This window comes from Leucoraja erinacea, unplaced genomic scaffold (assembly GCF_028641065.1).
Source record: "Leucoraja erinacea ecotype New England unplaced genomic scaffold, Leri_hhj_1 Leri_172S, whole genome shotgun sequence".
NCBI lineage: Eukaryota > Metazoa > Chordata > Chondrichthyes > Rajiformes > Rajidae > Leucoraja > Leucoraja erinaceus.
The window spans coordinates 83,189-101,151 of record NW_026576034.1 but is presented as its reverse complement, the minus strand read 5'-3'; the positions used below and the strand labels follow the sequence as shown (position 1 = coordinate 101,151).

Here is a 17,963-nt window from a genome sequence, read left to right as displayed (position 1 = left end):
AGCAAGGTACTTATTTCCTTCACTGCCCAGGAGGCAGCATAACGTTCCCATACAGACACATGCAGGCTTTCAACATACAACCCCACAACACGATTAGAATGATCTGTTTCTCCAATCTGAATTCTTGGGTGTTTGCCCTACCACACCATCTAGGTCAGACTGCAATGCAGTACTGAAGAGGCACAGACCAGTGGCTCCCAACCTTTTTCACCCGTGGCCAAAATTGGGCAAACATTTGTACTTGCAGCTCATATTGTAAGATAGTATGATAAATGAATTGATAATTCTGTCAAAATGATTTTAGTTTCACAACATTTTACTCTGGCTTTGTATCTTATTAATCTCAGAATTATAACTTTAAATAAAAATCTGATTAAATCATTGAAAAACAAATTTAAAACATGAAAAAAAAATTTAGACCCACTCCTGGTACAGTTTCAATCCTTTGCGGCCTAATTTTGGGCGGCAGCCAGAGTTTGAGAACAAGTGCACTGAACTGTTGCAAGTGTAAGTTTACAGTCCTGGGGTCACGGTTTAAGAATATGGGATACACCATTTAGGACTGAGATGAGGAAAAACTTCTTCACTCAGAAAGTTGTGAATCTGTTGAATCCTCTGCCACAGAAGGCAGTGGAAGCCAATTCGCTGGATGTTTTCAAGAGAGTTAGATGTAGCTCTTTGGGCTAAATGAATGGTACTGATTTTAGATGATCATATTGGCTCGAAGGGCCTACTACGGCACCTATTTTTCTATGTATCTGTTGCACAAGATCAGTGTTGTTGATCAGCAGCTCTTGAGTGGAGAACTCCTGACAAAGGACTTCGCAGAGTCACATCTGACAGAAGGCTGTAGGAGTGAGGCATTGCACCTGAAGGATGTTTACAACAACTGGAGGCGTGAGGGAAGAGATACTGGTGAAAATTTATGTTACAAAACCCATTCTCTAAATGTTGATTATTCTACCCAACAGATACCAGCATGTTTTTATGTTAGTTTTTGACCTTATTTGCCCGAGCAGCTTCGGTATAACTGTAAATATCAGTTTGGCTCAGCTGATGACACGTGCTTTAATTCAGCAAACTGTAGCCCCATCCCTTACTCCAGCAACTGAGCACATAATGTTGGTGGCACACAACTCCCTCAGCCTCCTGCGCTTGATGCAATAAAGTTCTAGCCTGGAATCAACAGTGTCTTATACGGGCACAACATAACTTGCCTGTTTTGTTAACATGTTTTTATGTATCTCAAGACCCCAGTCACGGTGGCGCAGTGGTAGAGTTGCTGCCTTACAGCGAATGTAGCGCTGGAGATCCTGATTCAATCTCGACCAAGGGTGCTGTCTGTACAGTTTGTACATTCTCCTCGTGACCTGCATGGGTTTTCTCCGATCTTCGGTTTCCTCCCATACTCCAAAGACGTACAGGTTTGTAGATTAATTGGCTTGATAAGTGTAAAAATTGTCCCTAATATGTGTAGGATATTGTCAATGTGCAGTGATCGCTAGTCGGTACAGACCCGGTGGGCCGAAGGGCCTGTTTCCGCACTGTATCTCTAAACTAAACCTCATGCTTTACTAACCACTCAATATGTTTTGCTACTTTCGGCAATTTCAGCACACAAACATTGAAGTTCTCTAGCAAAAAACAGATTGCTGGAAGAACTCAGCGGGCAATCTAGCCATTCCAAGGCTCTCACCTACTTTAAGACAACCACGCCCATTCTACGTATTAATTCTACCCTTTCAATTTATTCATTATCGACTGTCTATTCACCCAGCTTTTATTTTTTTGCAATGAACCTATTACTATCCTCACTGTTTATCTCACTACCACTCATAGGACCCTCAAAAAATCTGGAAATGTTGCCTTGCCGATGTCCATCTACACTTCAGGCGGTCTAGTCCATCTACACTTCAGGCGGTCTCGACAAGGCCACCAGCATAATCGAGGATCAGTCTTAAGCTCCGCATGTCCCCTCTCCCATCAGGTTCTCCCATCAGGCAGGAGGTATAGAAGTTTGAAAACACATACCTCCAGATTCAAGGACAGTTTCTTCCCAGCCGTTATCAGGCAACGGAAAAATCGTCTCACCAGCTGGAGTGCAGTCCAGAGCTCCCATCTAGCTCATTGGTGACCTTTGAACTATCTTTCTTTGGACTTTTTCTTGCACTCAATGATATACGCTTTATTCTGTATCGCTATACTATGGACGGTTTGATTGTTATCATGTATAGACTTTTTGTGGTCTGGATAGCACACAACAAAATAGCTTTTCTCTATACCGCAGTACATGTGACAATAATTAACCAAACTATCCTACACTTGTTCAGACACATGATAAGCTTCCCATTGCCTGTTAAAATAAAAAGGGAGATCTTTCCAAGTGACAAATTGAATACTCATCTGTACACATAACTAAGGATGATTTTAATTTTAACAATGGCACTAAATCAGTTGAGCTGAGAAACAAGGCGTTTAATCCCGGCTACATCATAAACTCACAAAACAGTTCAAACTTCTCATTTAAAACAAATGTTAATAAAATTGACACATTCATTTTTCTCATCTCAGATGAGATATTCTCATCTCAATATCTTTGAAGTTCAAATAAGTATTCCACTGCCAGCAGACTTCATCGGTAAGTGTGCAGAGGACTGTTCCAAAGTCAATCCGCAATTTCCCTAATCCAAAACCATGGATGGACTGTGAGATCCACTACCCAGTGAAGACCAAGTTTTCAAATCGGGCGATCAAAACTTGTACAGGGAACCTAGGGACAACCTTAACAAAGTCAACAAGGACACCAACAGATAATTCCAGATGAAGCTAGAGTGCCCGATTAACCACACATACAACTGCTGTGCTATAAAGCGGTCAGGCACAATCACAGGCAACAATACGCCTCTCGACGACGAGTTCAATGCATTCTACATTCGTTTTGATCAGGTCAGTGAAGTGACGTCACCCATCCCAACAGCCTTGGTGCTCCCATAGTCATGGTCACAGATGTCAGATCCGCCTTCCGGAGAGTGAACCCACAGAAAGCAACTGGCCAGAATGGAGTAGTCGGCAGCATCCTCAAGACCTGTGTGGATCAGCTGGCAGTAGTCTTCACAGGTATTTTAGGTGCTTCGACAGGCTGGTGATGGCACAATTTAACTCCAGCCTTCCAGACAGCCTTGATCCACTGCACTCTGCTGACTATCACAAAAGGTCCATGGCAGGCACCATCACCCTGGCCTTATACTCATCACTGGGACATATGGATAATAAGGACACTCAAGTCGAAGTCCTATTTATTTGCCATAATTACAACCACTCATTTCCAAACTCCTGGACCTAGAACTAAGCACCGCCTACCTGCAAATGACTCCTTGACTTCCTGGCCCATAGACCATAATCAGTAACCATAATCAACAAAACAACCTTGGTGTGGCGGCGCCTATCGGCAGCGGCTCGACTACAGTCCGTCTGTCTTTAAAAAAAATGTTTGTCTTGTTAAATGTATGTCTTGAGTCTAGTTTTTATTTATTTTTCTTTAGCTGTGTATATGAGGGGGGTGGGGGAAACCGTTAGTCTCTTCCCCATTCGGGGACCCGACTTTTTCCCTGTCGGGTCCCCGGTTTCGTTGGGCCCAACATCGTGGAGCCGGCGGCGGCCTCCGGCCGGGACCAACCAGTCGCAGAGCCTGCGGACCTGACATCGCGGAGCTGGCCGTCTTCGGAGCGGGAAGAGCTGTGGTGGTGCGCGGCTGCGACCCGACTTCGGAGCCTCCAGCTGCAGGCCCGGTGGAAGGTAACATCGGGAGCTCGCAGGTCCCTGGTGGGAGACCGCTTTTCGGAGCTCCCGCAACGGCAACTTCTCCCGCTGAAATTGCGGGGTTTAAAGGACTTGGAGAGGGGCCTAACATTGCCCGCGCGTGGCTTAAACGGCCACGGGACTTACCATCGCCCGCCGGGGGCTTTAACATCGGGAGCCCCAGTTCGCCTCGACGTTGCAGTTGGACTGCTGGACCGCGGGAGAAGAACAAAGGGAAGAGATAAGACTTTTGCCTTCCATCACACTGAGGTGTTGGAGATTCACTGTGATGGATGTTTGTGTAAACTCTGTTAAGTGGTTTTTTGTGTTTTTTTGTAATGTCAGACTGTAGAAAATGCAATTTTGTTCAAACCGAGCTGTTTGAATGACAATAAAAGGCATTCTATTCTATTATATCCTCTATGATAATTCTTAACATTGGTACCCCAAATGTCTTCACTTACTGTACTGCCTCTTCACTCAAAACATTATGTGCTCAATTCCTAGAGTAGGGGCTGGAGTAACATCCTTCAAAAGTCCCGATGTGTTTTCATAACACCATCAAACTTCACAAACCGGCTCTACTTACACCCTGTGTTATGGCACTCAATCTACGATACACCGGCAATTAATGATAACATTCATGGCCATAGTCAATTACATAAGAGTCACTTGCAACTTAAATACACCCGCTTTTTCAGGTAAATTAATCTTAAAATTTGTTCGAATGCAAATTACATATTTAATCCTAAAAACAGATCAAAAATTAGAACATGAGTTCAATGCAATTTTGGTTATATTTTTGCTGTTTCTTGCCATTTTAATCAAATGACTGAATTCTAAGATTGCTTTTTTCCTTTCATTAATCAGTTGATGCCCAAAACTAAAATGGTTGAACTAACTAACAATTAGGCAGGAAGGAGGGGGAGATAGACTGGAGTCTTGATTCAAGATGATGGTGGTGCAAGATGACGAGTAAAGTCAGTGGCTGTGAGCAGTCCACAAACTCATCTCCCCCGCCCTGGGACAGCTCCCTGGAGTTCCACGATCAGCTTGGGTAGCGGGGCATGGCGACATCACTGCACAGTGGAGGAGGGGCGGCATCTTGAGGCGACAGACACCACGTTTGCAGTGGTGTTGTCAGACGTGGCTGCGGGGGGTGGTCTAGAGGACAGGTGAACAAAGCCGGTGCTGCTGAATAGAGGGGTGGTGGAGAGTGCCGACAGTATTGCACTGGTCCAGGCTGACCCCTAATCCACTGATCCAGTGCTGGCAGGACACCAGGCCTTAATGTGAGATTGTAAAAAAATTGTAGATCTCCTTCAGATTTCTGAGACTTAGAAGTTGCAAGGTGGCGCCGGCGTGATGAGTCTCTGGCACCTGCGTTTTATTACTACGTTTTTCTCTGCTTCTTGGAAATACATGACATTAATAATAAACAAAATTAAATTAGCTTAAAAGATGAGGTCAGTCATAAGTGAAAGGATTATAAGTGTTAGGTCATTCGACCCGTCTACTCCGCCATTCAATCAATCATGGCTGATCTATCTCTCTGTCCTAACCCCATTCTCCTGCCTTCTCCCCATAACCCATGAGAGTTGATAAGCAAAGCCAAACATTTCAATATGTCACAATGCTCAAAGTTATTGTATTCCATTCGACTTCAGCTTGCACTATTGTGGTCCAGATATCTCATTTAACTGATAATTTATTGTATTGTTTATCATATGCTTGTGTTGTTGCATTAATGTCCAAGTGAGAATACCATTGTTCCACTCCCAGCACTCATGATACACTTTTCTGTTCCAACAAGGGCGAATTCCAATAATCCTTTACCACATTTTATTCATTTCAAAAAGACTTCTGACAAATGGAAACCTGCAAATATAACAACTTTCAAAAGAAGAGAAGAATATTTCAGAACAATCTGCTTGAAAAATGATAGAATCTGCAGCTAAGCACATTTGACTATAGCACTTGGAAAATCACAATATATGGGTTTGTAAAAGGGAATTAGTATTTGACAGATTTGACTTTTATTTATTGCAGCAGATAATAAATCAGTCCCTGCAGTTCCTTGTACCTCCTTGGAGAAATATACAGCGTTTTACTTTTTCAAAAACCACAAAACGGTGTTTGAAGGAATGGGGAAAAAATATTTCAGCATTGATTGCCAAATTAGTGGGGTTCAGCAAAAAACAGTCATAGGAGCAGAACCTCCATTCAATCATCACGGATCTATCTTTCAAATCCATTCTCCTGCCTTCTCCCCATAACCTTTGACATCTTTACTAATCAAGAATGATCCTTGGAATCATTTTAGGAAACCTCTCTGGAGAGAATACTCCAAATGAACAAGATGCAAATAAATGAAATGGTGGTTCAGCCACACCTGGAGTAGTGTGTAACTCCGATTGCCATACAATAAAGATTTGAAAGCACTGATGTAAGTCCAGAGAAGATATACCAAGATGTTGCCTAGTTGGGCCGAAAGGCCCGTTTCCACACTGTATCACTCTATGCCTGGATTGGTGCACTTAAGTTAGGATAGACTAAACATGCAGAGTATGTCTTCCTTCGCGCGGAGGAGGTGATCTGAAAGGTATATAAAATTATGAGGATAGATGGTAAAACTATCACATGATGAGGTTGTCCTTTTGATTACAAATGCCAATACACAGCATTTACCCATTCATATAGTTAATGCTCCTGTTTTATACTGCCTCTTTCAAAATTGTTCACATCTCTGGTCTGCGTTACCCCGACACCCCTCAAATCCAGTGGCAGTCACAATGCTTACTACAATGTAATATTATGGCGACAACCAAAGCAACCACGTTTCCCATGGCTACCTCTGAATACTGGAAAGCAGATCATCAGGTCCTAGGGATTGTTAGCTTTCAATCCTGATGTAGTTAAGCTGTAAAATGCGCAGAGAAGATTTACGGGAAACTGGCTCAAAGGGCCGAATGGCCTACTCCTGCGCCTATTTTCTATGTTTCTAGAATGTTGCCAGAATTCAAGGGATGAGCTTTAGGGAGAGGTTGAGCAGGCTAGGACTTTATTCTTTGGAGCACAGGAGGACAAATTGCTTCTATTTCTAACCACAGATCACTGGCAGTGGCCAATCCTAAGCAGACAACTCGCATACAACAGGATAAGCTCCATTTTGCATGCAATGGTTACTGGAGCAAAACATATTAAAAGTACTCTGATAAATGCTTCATTTTGTCACCACTCAAAGCTTTTCCAACATCCCCTGATCAAGTCAAAAATTGGATGATTGTACATCATGATCGTAGCTATAGCAGATCAGCATAAAGAACACAGCAATCTATTTCAGTGTGTTCCTACCATTGAGCTCTAGCAATGAGACACTGACAGCAGTGTGCGCAATCAACCTGCCAATTCTGACATTACTTCCAGTTTAGCAACCTCTCTCAGAGAGGGTCATAGATTCCAGCATCATTGAATGAGTTGCAAACTCTACTAATCAACCAACCTGGTCTGGAGCCAACCATCATTACTATTTCTTCCTGATCAAACATTCACAGACATGAAGTGAAAGCTACCGTTTCTTTTGTGGGATAAATGGAATTAGTTAATTCCTACTTGGGCCCACACACTCAGCTCTTGTTGTCGAGACATCGATGGCTGCATTGTTGCTGCTGTCTACATTTATACATTTCTCTCAAAGGCTTTGTTGCTTTGATGCCAGATTCCACTCATTCAACTTCACACATACATCTTTAACTCGTCACTTCCTATTTGGATCTCTCTCTCACTCTCCATCGCAGGGGATAACGCATCATAAAAATCCAATATCCACAGCTACCTTGTTTGTACTTCCTCTATTCCATAAGGACTTCCTTCACTCCAATCTCCCAGTTCTTCCTTTGTCATCATGTTTAGAAAGTTCCCATGGAGTAGACGAGTCATAGAGTTGGGGGCTCTGAAGAAGGGTCTCGACCTAAAACCTCACCTATTCCATATAACCATATAACAATTACAGCACGGAAACAGGCCATCTCGACCCTTCTAGTCCGTGCCGAACACATAATCTCCCCCAGTCCCATATACCTGCGCTCAGACCATAACCCTCCATTCCCTTCCCATCCTTCGCTCCATAGATGCTGCCTCATCCGCTGAGTTCCTCCAGCATTTTTGTCTAACTTCAAAGTTTCCATGGAGGTGCCTCTGAAATGTCTTCCTTCTTTCTATGCCACGGCTTTCTCTCCATCATAATGGACAGAGCTTTTGACTGCATCCTACCGATTTCTCAGTGCTGGAACAGAGTTCTCGCTATTCATCTTTAACCCCCCCCCCCCCCCCTCCCCAGCCTCAACACTACACAGAATATCCTTTGCACTTTCTGTCAGCTTCAACAAGACGCGACACCAATCACACAATCCCTTCCTCTTATCAGCATTTTGAGGGCATTGCTCCCTTGGAAACTTCTGTTCACACCAACCATTCCCCACTTTCCCATGCAGCCATAGGAGAGGTCTGTTCCTTTCAACACTGGACCATCCATCCACAGACCCAAACTGTCCTTCCAAGTGAAGCAACAATTGACTTGCACACCTTCCAATCAAACACACTGCATTTGCTGTTCCCACTGTGGTCTCTTCTAGCATGGAGAAACCAACTGCAGATTGGGCAATTGCTTTACAGAGCACCTGTGCTCAGTCCACAACAATAACCCTGAGCATCCTGCTGCCTGCAACTATAATTCTGCCAGTCTTCTGTCAAGGAGCATCTGAGGTCTGGACTGAACCCAGGTCCTTGGAGCTGAGGGGCAGCAGCAGGAACCATTCCAACAATGTTCCTCCCTCCCACAACAATCAAAGCAATACACATCTTGGAACAGACTTTTAGGAGCAAAGAGGAATTGTAACAGAGGTTAGTTTTATCAGATCAATCACAAATCTGGATTTATAATATGTTTAAATACCACCCGGGAATTCAATGATTCAATTCCATGTAGAAATTACAGCAGTGTCTATACATAGTCCCCCCATTTCAGGGCACCATAATGTTTGGGACACAGCGTTGTCATGTAAATGAAAGCAGTCATGCTTAGTATTTTGTTGCATATCCTTTGCATGTAATGACTGCTTGAAGTCTGCGATTCATGGACATCCCCAGTTGCTGGATGTCTTCTCTGGTGATGCTCTGCCAGGCATGTATTGCAGCTATCTTTTGCTTATGCTTGTTTTGGGGGCTAGTCCCCTTCAGTTTTCTCTTCAGCATATAAAAGGCATGCTCAATTGGGTTCAGATCGGGTGATTGACTTGGCCACTCAAGAATTGACAATTTTTTAGCTTTGGAAAAACTCGTTTGTTGTTTTAGCAGTATGTTTGGGATCATTGTCTTGCTGTAGAATGAACCACCGACCAATGAGTTTTGATGCATTTGTTTGAACTTGAGCAGATAGGATATGCCTATACACTTCAGAATTAATTATGCTACTACCATCAGCAGTTGTATCATCATGAAGATAAGTGAGCCAGTACCTTCAGCAGCAATACATGCCCAGGCCATAACACCCCCACCACCGTGTTTCACAGATGAGGTGGTATGCTTTGGATCTTGGGCAGTTCCTTCTCTCCTCCATACTTTGCTCTTGCCATCACTCAGATATGTTAATCTTTGTTTCATTTGTCCCACAAGTACTTTTTCCAGAACTGTGGTTGCTCTTTTAAGTACGTCGTGGCAAACTGTAACCTGGTCATCCTATTTCTGCGGATAACCAGTGGTTTGCATCTTGCAGTGTAGCCTCTGTATTTCTGCTTATAAAGTCTTCTGCGGACAGTGGTCATTGACAAATCCACATCCGACTCCTGAAGATGTTTCTGATCTGTCGGACAGGTGTTTGGAGATTTTTCTTTATTATAGAGAATTCTTCTGTCATCAGCTGTGAAGGTCTTCCTTGGCCTGCAAGTCCCTTTCTGATTAGTAAGCTCACCAGTGCTCTCTTTCTTCTTAATGATGTTCCAAACAATTGATTTTGGTAAGCCTAAGGTTTGGCTGATGTCTCTAACAGTTTTATTCTTTTTTTTAAGTCTTATAATGGCTTCTTTGACTTTCAATGGCACAACTTTGGTCCTCATGTTGATAAACAGCAATAAAAGTTTCCAAAGGTGATGGAAAGACTGGAGGAAAGACTAGGTGCTGAGAGCTCACTTATACCTGCATTAAGGAGGCAATTAAACACACCTGAGCAATTACAAACGCCTGTGAAGCCATGTGTCCCAAACATTACAGTGCCCTGAAATGGGGGGACTTTGTATAAACACAGCAGTAATTTCTACATGGTGAAACCAAAATGTATAAAAATACCCTTTAATAAAATCTGACAACGTGCACTTAAACCAGGTGGGAGTTTTTTTCTATTACAAATCTCAAATTGTGGCGTACAGAAGCAAATAAATAAATAAATGATGGGTCTTTGTCCCAAACATTATGGAGGGCAGTGACAAAGCACATCTACAAATTCACCAATGCTACCTCTGTTGTTGGCCAAATGGCAGTGGTGAGTCAGTGTTTCGGAAAAAGATCTGGTTGAGTGAAGCCGCAAACATCTCTCAGCTATTTCATCAAAACAAAACTGTTTATTTCAGCAAAGGGAAGTTAGAAGAGCATGTAGCAGTTTTAATGTGTGTGTGTCGGTGGTGAAGAGTTAGCAAATTCAAATTCTTGGGCATTAACATCTTGGATGACCTGTCCTGGGTCTAGCACATTGCTGTAACCATGAAGAAGGTCCGGCAGTGTCTCTACTTTCTTTAAAGGTCTCATCGCTTCACCAAATACTCTAGCAAACGTCTGTGGGAAGAATCCTGGTTACATCATGGCCTGGTACAGCAAATCCAATGCAAGAGGCAGTAAAAGGTGGTGGACCCAGACCTGTCCACCACCAGCACAGCCATCCCCACCATCGATAAGAGGAACTGCCTCAACAAGTCTGCAAATTTGTTCAAGGATCCCTACCACCCAAGCCATCTTCTTGTTGCTACTTACTGTAGGGCAGGAGGTACAGAAGCTTGAACTCTCACACCACCATGTACAGAAACAGCTACTTCCTACTACCATCAGGTTCATGACCACCTTGCACAAAGTGGATTTGTAGGTTGCCTCATCTCCTGCTACTTCAATGACAGTCTTTCCAGTACACCTGGTGATTGTCAGATTCATTCAACTTCCTGAATAATCTTTACAAGCACACAGTAAGATTGAGGGAATGCTCGGGCCTGGCAATACCAGACAATGGCTGGCTCCAACAGGAGGGGTGTTTAAACACACATCTTGATGTACAACACATTCTACACCAGCATTCCAGGAGCCAATGATCAGAAACACGTGAACCAGCTACAAGTGTACCATGCCAACAAAGGGCAAGGGTTCTGCTGAGTGACCCAACTCCAGATTCCAGAAAGCTTTCCCGGTATCTGCAAGGCACGTCCAGAAGTGCAATGGCCTACTTACCTGTTCAAATGCCATTCCAGAAATAACATACCCAAGATTAAGCTGCATGCTTGGTTGGCATACATCTTGAATAGTCACTTCCTCTTGAATACACCATCTTGAATAGTCACTTCCTCTTCAAATTGTACTCCTTGATGGCAGCAATTTCAACAATTCACCTGGGCTTCTTCAATAGTTTATTTTAAATCTTATCAACAAAGTTGCCATACATATAAAGTCAACCTAATGTTACACAATGTTGGCCAGGGCAGGAGGCTGTGTAACCCGCAGCGAGTGACTCATCTTCTCACATCCACACCTTCCCACCATCTGCAAGGCACACATTTAGGAGTGTGGTAGAATGCTCTGCACTTGCCTGGTTAAGTCCAACACCAACAACGCGCGTGAAGTTCAACACCATCCAGACAAACAGCCACTTAACAGGACAAACAGCTGCCCTAAATAATTCATCCTCTTGCACTAGCACACAGTGGATGTTGTGTGTACTCTGCACAAGTTATTCGCCCAGGCTGTTCCAACTTCATCTCCCAACAACGACATGGGCAGCAGGTCCATGTCATCACCATATCTGTTGGCTCCATTCAAAGTCATACACCATCTGAACTTGGAAATGCACCTCTGGTCCTTCACTAGCGCCGTCTGAATCCTGGAACTTCACCTGTTCATGAGAGGGTTCACCACCATGTTCTGAAGGACAATTAAGAATCGCCAATAAATGTTGGCCTTACCAATGACAGGCAAGTTCCAAAACTGAACAATTAAATGTGGAAACAAATCAGTGTTCATATCCACATCAGAGCCCGGAAACTCAAGACCAGTACAGAAAACATTCACCAAACAAGGTGCTACTTCACCAGTTTCATCAGATACTGCTTCGCCAGTTTCAGCACATACTGCCTGACCCGCAGAGATTCTCCAGTACTTTGTTTTATGCAAGATTTCAAGCTTCTGCAGTTTGTGCATAAGTGGCAGCCTTGCCAACAGCCTGTCTCGCCCCATTCTTCTTTTGTTTTTTTAGTCTGTTTTATTTGTACGTTTCAGTGTATCATTAGATTTGTATTATGTGGGGGGTGGAAACTTTCCTCGACGGAGATGCGACTTTTCCGTATCGTATCTCTGTCCACCCTGCGGTTTTAACATCGTGGAGCTGGCGGTCCATTTGTTAGGGGTTGACTTTGGGAGCTCCAACCGCACGAGCTTTGACCTCTCCATTGTGGGTGCTTCGATCGCCCCGGCCGTGGGAGAAAAGAAGGAAGGAGATAAAAGTCATTTGCCTTCCATTATAGTAAGGAATGTGAGGTCGCCGTAAAACAGGATGGACGTGCTGCCTGCACTGATGAGGACTTGGAAGAAGTGCCGTGAGTGCAGTGATCTCGGAGTTTGCTGGGACATCGCGCCATGAAGACGGTGTCTGGAGCGGCTTTCTGACTGTTCGGGCAGACAGGGACTGCAGTGAGAGTGACAGCGGTCGGTACAACTCTGGTCACATCAGTGAAGGAGCTGATTCAGGGCTCGAAATTGGCCGGGTGCCAATGACTACTCAAACTGCCGCCGGGCAACCTAAACGGTGAGTCATTTTGCCCGGCTTGGCAACTTGGTTTATACTGAAGATAGACACACAAAAACTGGAGTAACTCCGTGGGTCCGGCAGCATCTCTGGAGAAAAGGAATGTGACGTTTTGTGTCGGCGACGGTTGTGGGAAAGATGCTAAGTGTGGCGTGACGGAGGGTTGGAGCTAAAGACGGGCAGCAGCGGCGACTGCTCCATCTCCTCCTCCTCCCGCACCCCGCCCTGCCCGGCGTGTTAGCGGCAGCTGCTGCCACTCCGCCAACGGCTCTTTCAAAACAGACCCTTGGAGGAGGGAGGTGTCGGTCAGAGGCGGGGGGGGGGGGGGGGGGGGGGGTGATTGGGATGGATGGAGACGACCCACAACACTCTCGGCAGACCTGCACCGCAGCCAGGATTGATCCCGGTCTCCGGCGTGGCAATCGCTGGACCATCCCCGTCCCCACCCGAGAGCCTCCACACGCCCGGGGATGGCCAGAGGCGTCGGTAGTCAGAAGGGGGCGGTGCCCCCAGCCAGGGCAAAACCCAGCTCAGCTCTACCTGTCCCGCCAGGTTAACCAGCAGCCATATCTGGACTGAGACAGGGCTGTAGGCGAGACAGGCAGCTGAGCTGCATTTAGCGTTGGATTGAGCTGAAATTACAGTTCACAGAAGCCTCCGAAGCCTGTGTGTGTGTGAGTGTGCGCATGCGCGCGCGGCTGCCAAGATATTCTGTCCGCGGTCCCCTCCATATTTTGGTTGCGATTTCTGTGCCTGACATGTGTTGTACGAGGAGCGCTGGCCTTCCCTCCCACCTCCTCTGCCCCTTCCCCTCTCTCTCTCTCTCTCTCATACGCCCCCCTCCACTCCCCTTATCCTGAGAGCCCTCCTCTTCATCCCTACAACGCGCCCCCCCTCCGCGTTGGGGGACGGGGCCCAACTTGGTCTAAAAGTCTCATCTTGTTTCCATGTGTGTCTGTAATTGTGATCGTATCTACGCCAAAACGGTACATGATAGAGATTAATTTTTTGCATAACATTAATCAGCTTTTTCCCCGTCATCACCCGTGTCAAGTTTCCTTCAGATATTGATGTTATATTTCGCGTTATTGATATTGAAAGGTTTAAAAAAGCCAACTTTAAAAAGATTTTTAACGTTAAATCCTTGCTGCCCCAGCTTACAACAAACTTCCATACTGCTTCCTTCCACCCCTGGAATCTCAGTCCTCCACCCGACATTTGCAAAAATGTTGCCATCATAGAACACTTAGCCGTGGTCCTGGCAGCACGGGGGGGGGGGGGCAGGGGAAGTGGAAGTGCTGGGGGAGGCAAAGAAAGAGCAATTGAAATTTTTTTAATCCAGTGCTGGGGGAGGCAGGGGAGTGCCGGAATCTTACGTTTGGCAACTGGTTGAGTTGGGGGACCACGTCTCCTGTGGGGACTACGGGTCTAGTGGTGTTATATTGCACGGGTTGCATTGGGGACCAGGCCTCCCGTGTGACAGGGACCCGGTTGGTCTAGTATACATATTACTAAAAGTCTTGTTCTCTCTCTCTCTATGTGTATGATACGTAGACGGTAGTCTACTTATTCATCTTTGCCCCGCGGTCGTTCCTATAAAGTTTTGTTCACACTTGACTGGCGTCACAACTTGACCTACCTCCCCCGGGCCGGGCGGCGGTGCACCTGCGCAACGCGCTCTCAGCACGTCAGCTGCGCCTGCGGTTGGAGGAGGGTTGCCGGTCCCTGTATCCGTGTGTGCATACTTGGGGGAGGGTTGCCGGGCTCGCCGCCATTTTCAGATCGCTATTTTGATCTGGCGTCACAACTTTATACGGTGAACGGCACTGAGCTCCCACTTGCCATGCCCAGCAGCTGCACCTGCGCAGTTGGGGGAGGTTTGGCGGGCCCAGTATGTGCGTGTGCGCAGATCGGAGAGGGTTGCCCGTATCTGCATTTGCGCAGTGTGGACTTGACTGGCGTCACAACAGGGACCCAACGGGTAGTTTCCTTTGAATTTTGCCCCTTCTACCATAAAGTTCTGCCCTCTAGTCTTTAACATTTCTACTCTGGGTAAAAGGTTCTGACTGTCTACCTATCCATTTTATATATTTCTTTAAACTTCAATTTTATACACTTCTATCAGGTCTCCCCACAACCTTCGACTCTCCAGGCATTATATTTCCAACCCAGCTCTATACATATACATGCAAGGGCAGTTACAGAAACCACTGAAGGAGCAACACAAATTATGCCCAGCCTTCCCATTTGAGATACAATTGCATGAGATCCAATACAGTCCACCCACTCGATTAAGGTGCATCAATGTTTGCTTTGGATAGGCACAAGCAATCATGAAGCACAAGGACTGAAACCAATATGTGGGCCAATTAATGTAAGAATTAAACAGAAATAGCAACTAACATTCATGATGCACTGCTCACTACCTGTACAGAAGTTCTAGATCATGTGTGAAATATGCAATATTTGATTTTGCACTGTTCCTCCACAAATTCTGTGATGCACTAAGGCTCTAAAATAATCAATCTGCTCCATTACTTTGTATAAAACAAGATGAAAGTTTCAAAATGCGAACATGACAATAACCCTATCTTTGAAAATCTGTCTGCGACTTGCCTTCAGACCAGAGCCAAAGAATCCAAAAGTGAACTGGACTTTAAGAGGCAATGAACAATACACTACTCACTATGAGCATAGTATAATATGCAGATCTATTCAATCACATGAATTTTGTTTTAATGTTCAAGAAGGAACTGCAGATGCTGGAAGATTGAAGGTACACAAAATTGCTGGAGAAACTCAGCGGGTGCAGCAGCATCTATGGAGCGAAGGAAATAGGCGACGTTTCGGGCCGAAACCCTTCTTCAGACTGATGGGGGGTGGGGGGGGAGAAGGAAAAGGGGAGGAGGAGGAGCCCGAGGGCGCGCGGATGGGAGGGTGGGAGGAGACAGAATTTTGTTTTAATCATTAGCTTTCACGACTCGTCTATCGTACAAACTGATCACTGAATGCTGCTCTGCACCCAAATTACAGCATCACACTTAGGAACGGATGGGAATTAACCAGAGAAATTGCAAATTGAGAATGTCACAAACTTATACTGACAGTAATTTTATCTTGATTTGTGAAATTTGTGCTGAAAAATGAATTACTCTCCATCTCAACTTGGGGGCGCTGTCCTGTGCACGGCTGCCCAGCCAGCAGCTGTCTGGCTCTTCATCTTTTTATTTTTTATTTTAGTTAGTTAAATGTTTTGTTTGGAGGTCTTGACTTTTTTTATGTGCGGGTTGGGGGGGGGGGGAAGGGGGAAACTACGTTTCAGGGTCCCTACCTGGTCGGAGAGGCAGCTTTTCTCCGGGCTGCAGCTTCGACCCGTCCTCGTGGCCTACCAGCGGGCCTGGAGCGGCGTTTCCTGTCGGGGACCGCCCAGAACCTCGGCTTCGGCGGCGGCACAGTGCTGGAGCGCTATCGCGGAGCGGGCGATGCCTTGCCTGGGTCGCCGCGCTGGAGCTCCGGTGAGCTGACCGCCGGGTAAAACATCGCGGAGCTGCTGGTCTGTGGAGCGGCCAGCTGCGCCACTGAACTTAACATCGGGAGCCTGGGATCTCTAGATGAGATCGCCAGTTGTGGAACTCCAACCGGCGCGGCCTTGTTGGCTTCGGAAGCCGCGGTCTCCAGTGCGAAAGCGGCCGTTCCAGGATTCCCAGGCAGCTGGGAGGACTCTCCCGACGCCGGAGCAACATCACCCGGCGAGAACGGCCAGGAACATCGGGCCTCCGTAGAGGCAACTGTGGAGGCCTCAATAGGCCCGACTATGGGTGAACCGGGGTTGGGGACTGGACTTTGTGCCTTCCCTCATGGTGGGAGCCATTGTGGGGGGATGTTCTATGTGTTTAAGACTCTCATTGGTGTTATGTCTGTAATTTTTTTTATGTGCTGCAAAATGGCAAAAAGCATTTCATTTCACTACACCTGGGTGTATGTCTCATCCACTCCCTACACATTCGGAGGTAGCTTACAGAGGCCAATTAACCCACACATCTTTGGGGTGTGTTTACCGTGAAGGTAGGAGAAAAGTAGCAGCCAAAAGCAGCGAGAGCTAGTATCAGCTGGAAGTCGGGAGTCATTGGGAAAGGTTTAAAAAGCCCGCCAAAAGCCTGATTTAAGTGTTTACCATGAAGGTAGGAGATAAGAAGCAGCCAGAAGCAACGAGCTAGCAATGGCTGGAAGTGAGTCGGAGAGAAAGAAGATTTAAAAAGGGCAGTAAATGCCCAATTCAAATGTTTACCGTGATTTTTATTGCATTTGCAAATTGGTAAATTAGCAATTAACCAGCCAATATAAGCAAGGTTTGCTCTAGGGGAGCGGCCCTGTCGAGGGAAGTGCCTTGTGATAAAAGTGCGAGTCTTAGGCTCAACAGTCTTCGGTGAGGAGGCTGGGGCAAGGAGGCTACACTTGATTTAAATTTGTGATTTAAGTCTACTGAAGATATGGCAGGCATGTTGGTGCAGTGTGTTTCTTGCAGGATATGGGGTGGCAGGGACACCACTGGAGCTTCTAGAAACTACACCTGCAGAAATTGTTTAAGAAGGAACTGCAGATGCTGCAAAATCAAAGGAAGACAAAAATGCTGGGGAAACTCAGCGGGTGAGGCAGCATCCATGGAACGAAGGAAATAGGCAATGTTTTGGGTCAAAACCCTTGTTCAGATTGTGTCCAGGTGCAGCTCCTGAATGAACATGTTGGGGAACTGGAGGAGCAGCTGGATGACCTCGGGACCATCCGGGAAAACAAGTTTCCTGGACAAGACCTACAGTGAAGTCTTCACGCCAAAGATACAGGAAGTACGAAGCTGGGTGACTGAGAGAAAGGGGAGTAAACGTGGAGCGCAGGAGAACCAGGCGACAGTGCCTAATAAAAACAGGTAAATCCTCTTGGAAGCTGTCGAGGGAGACGCTTCCAGTCCGAGCTGCGGACAGGTTGGTATTGGCAGATTTATATTGGTGGGTGACTCCATTGTCCGACATCCTCGAGAGGGAAGGTGAACAACCGGCAGTAGTTGTGCACGTGGGCACAAACGACACTGGGAAGAAGAGGAAGGAGGTTCTGCAAC

General features: G+C 45.9%; 1 protein-coding gene across 1 annotated transcript in view; it reads right to left on the bottom strand.

The window, feature by feature from the left end:
- The window catches only part of znf638 (zinc finger protein 638), a 123,203-nt gene that overhangs the window by 94,565 nt on the left and 10,675 nt on the right, over nucleotides 1–17,963 (bottom strand). The gene's annotated exons all lie outside the window — the stretch shown is intronic.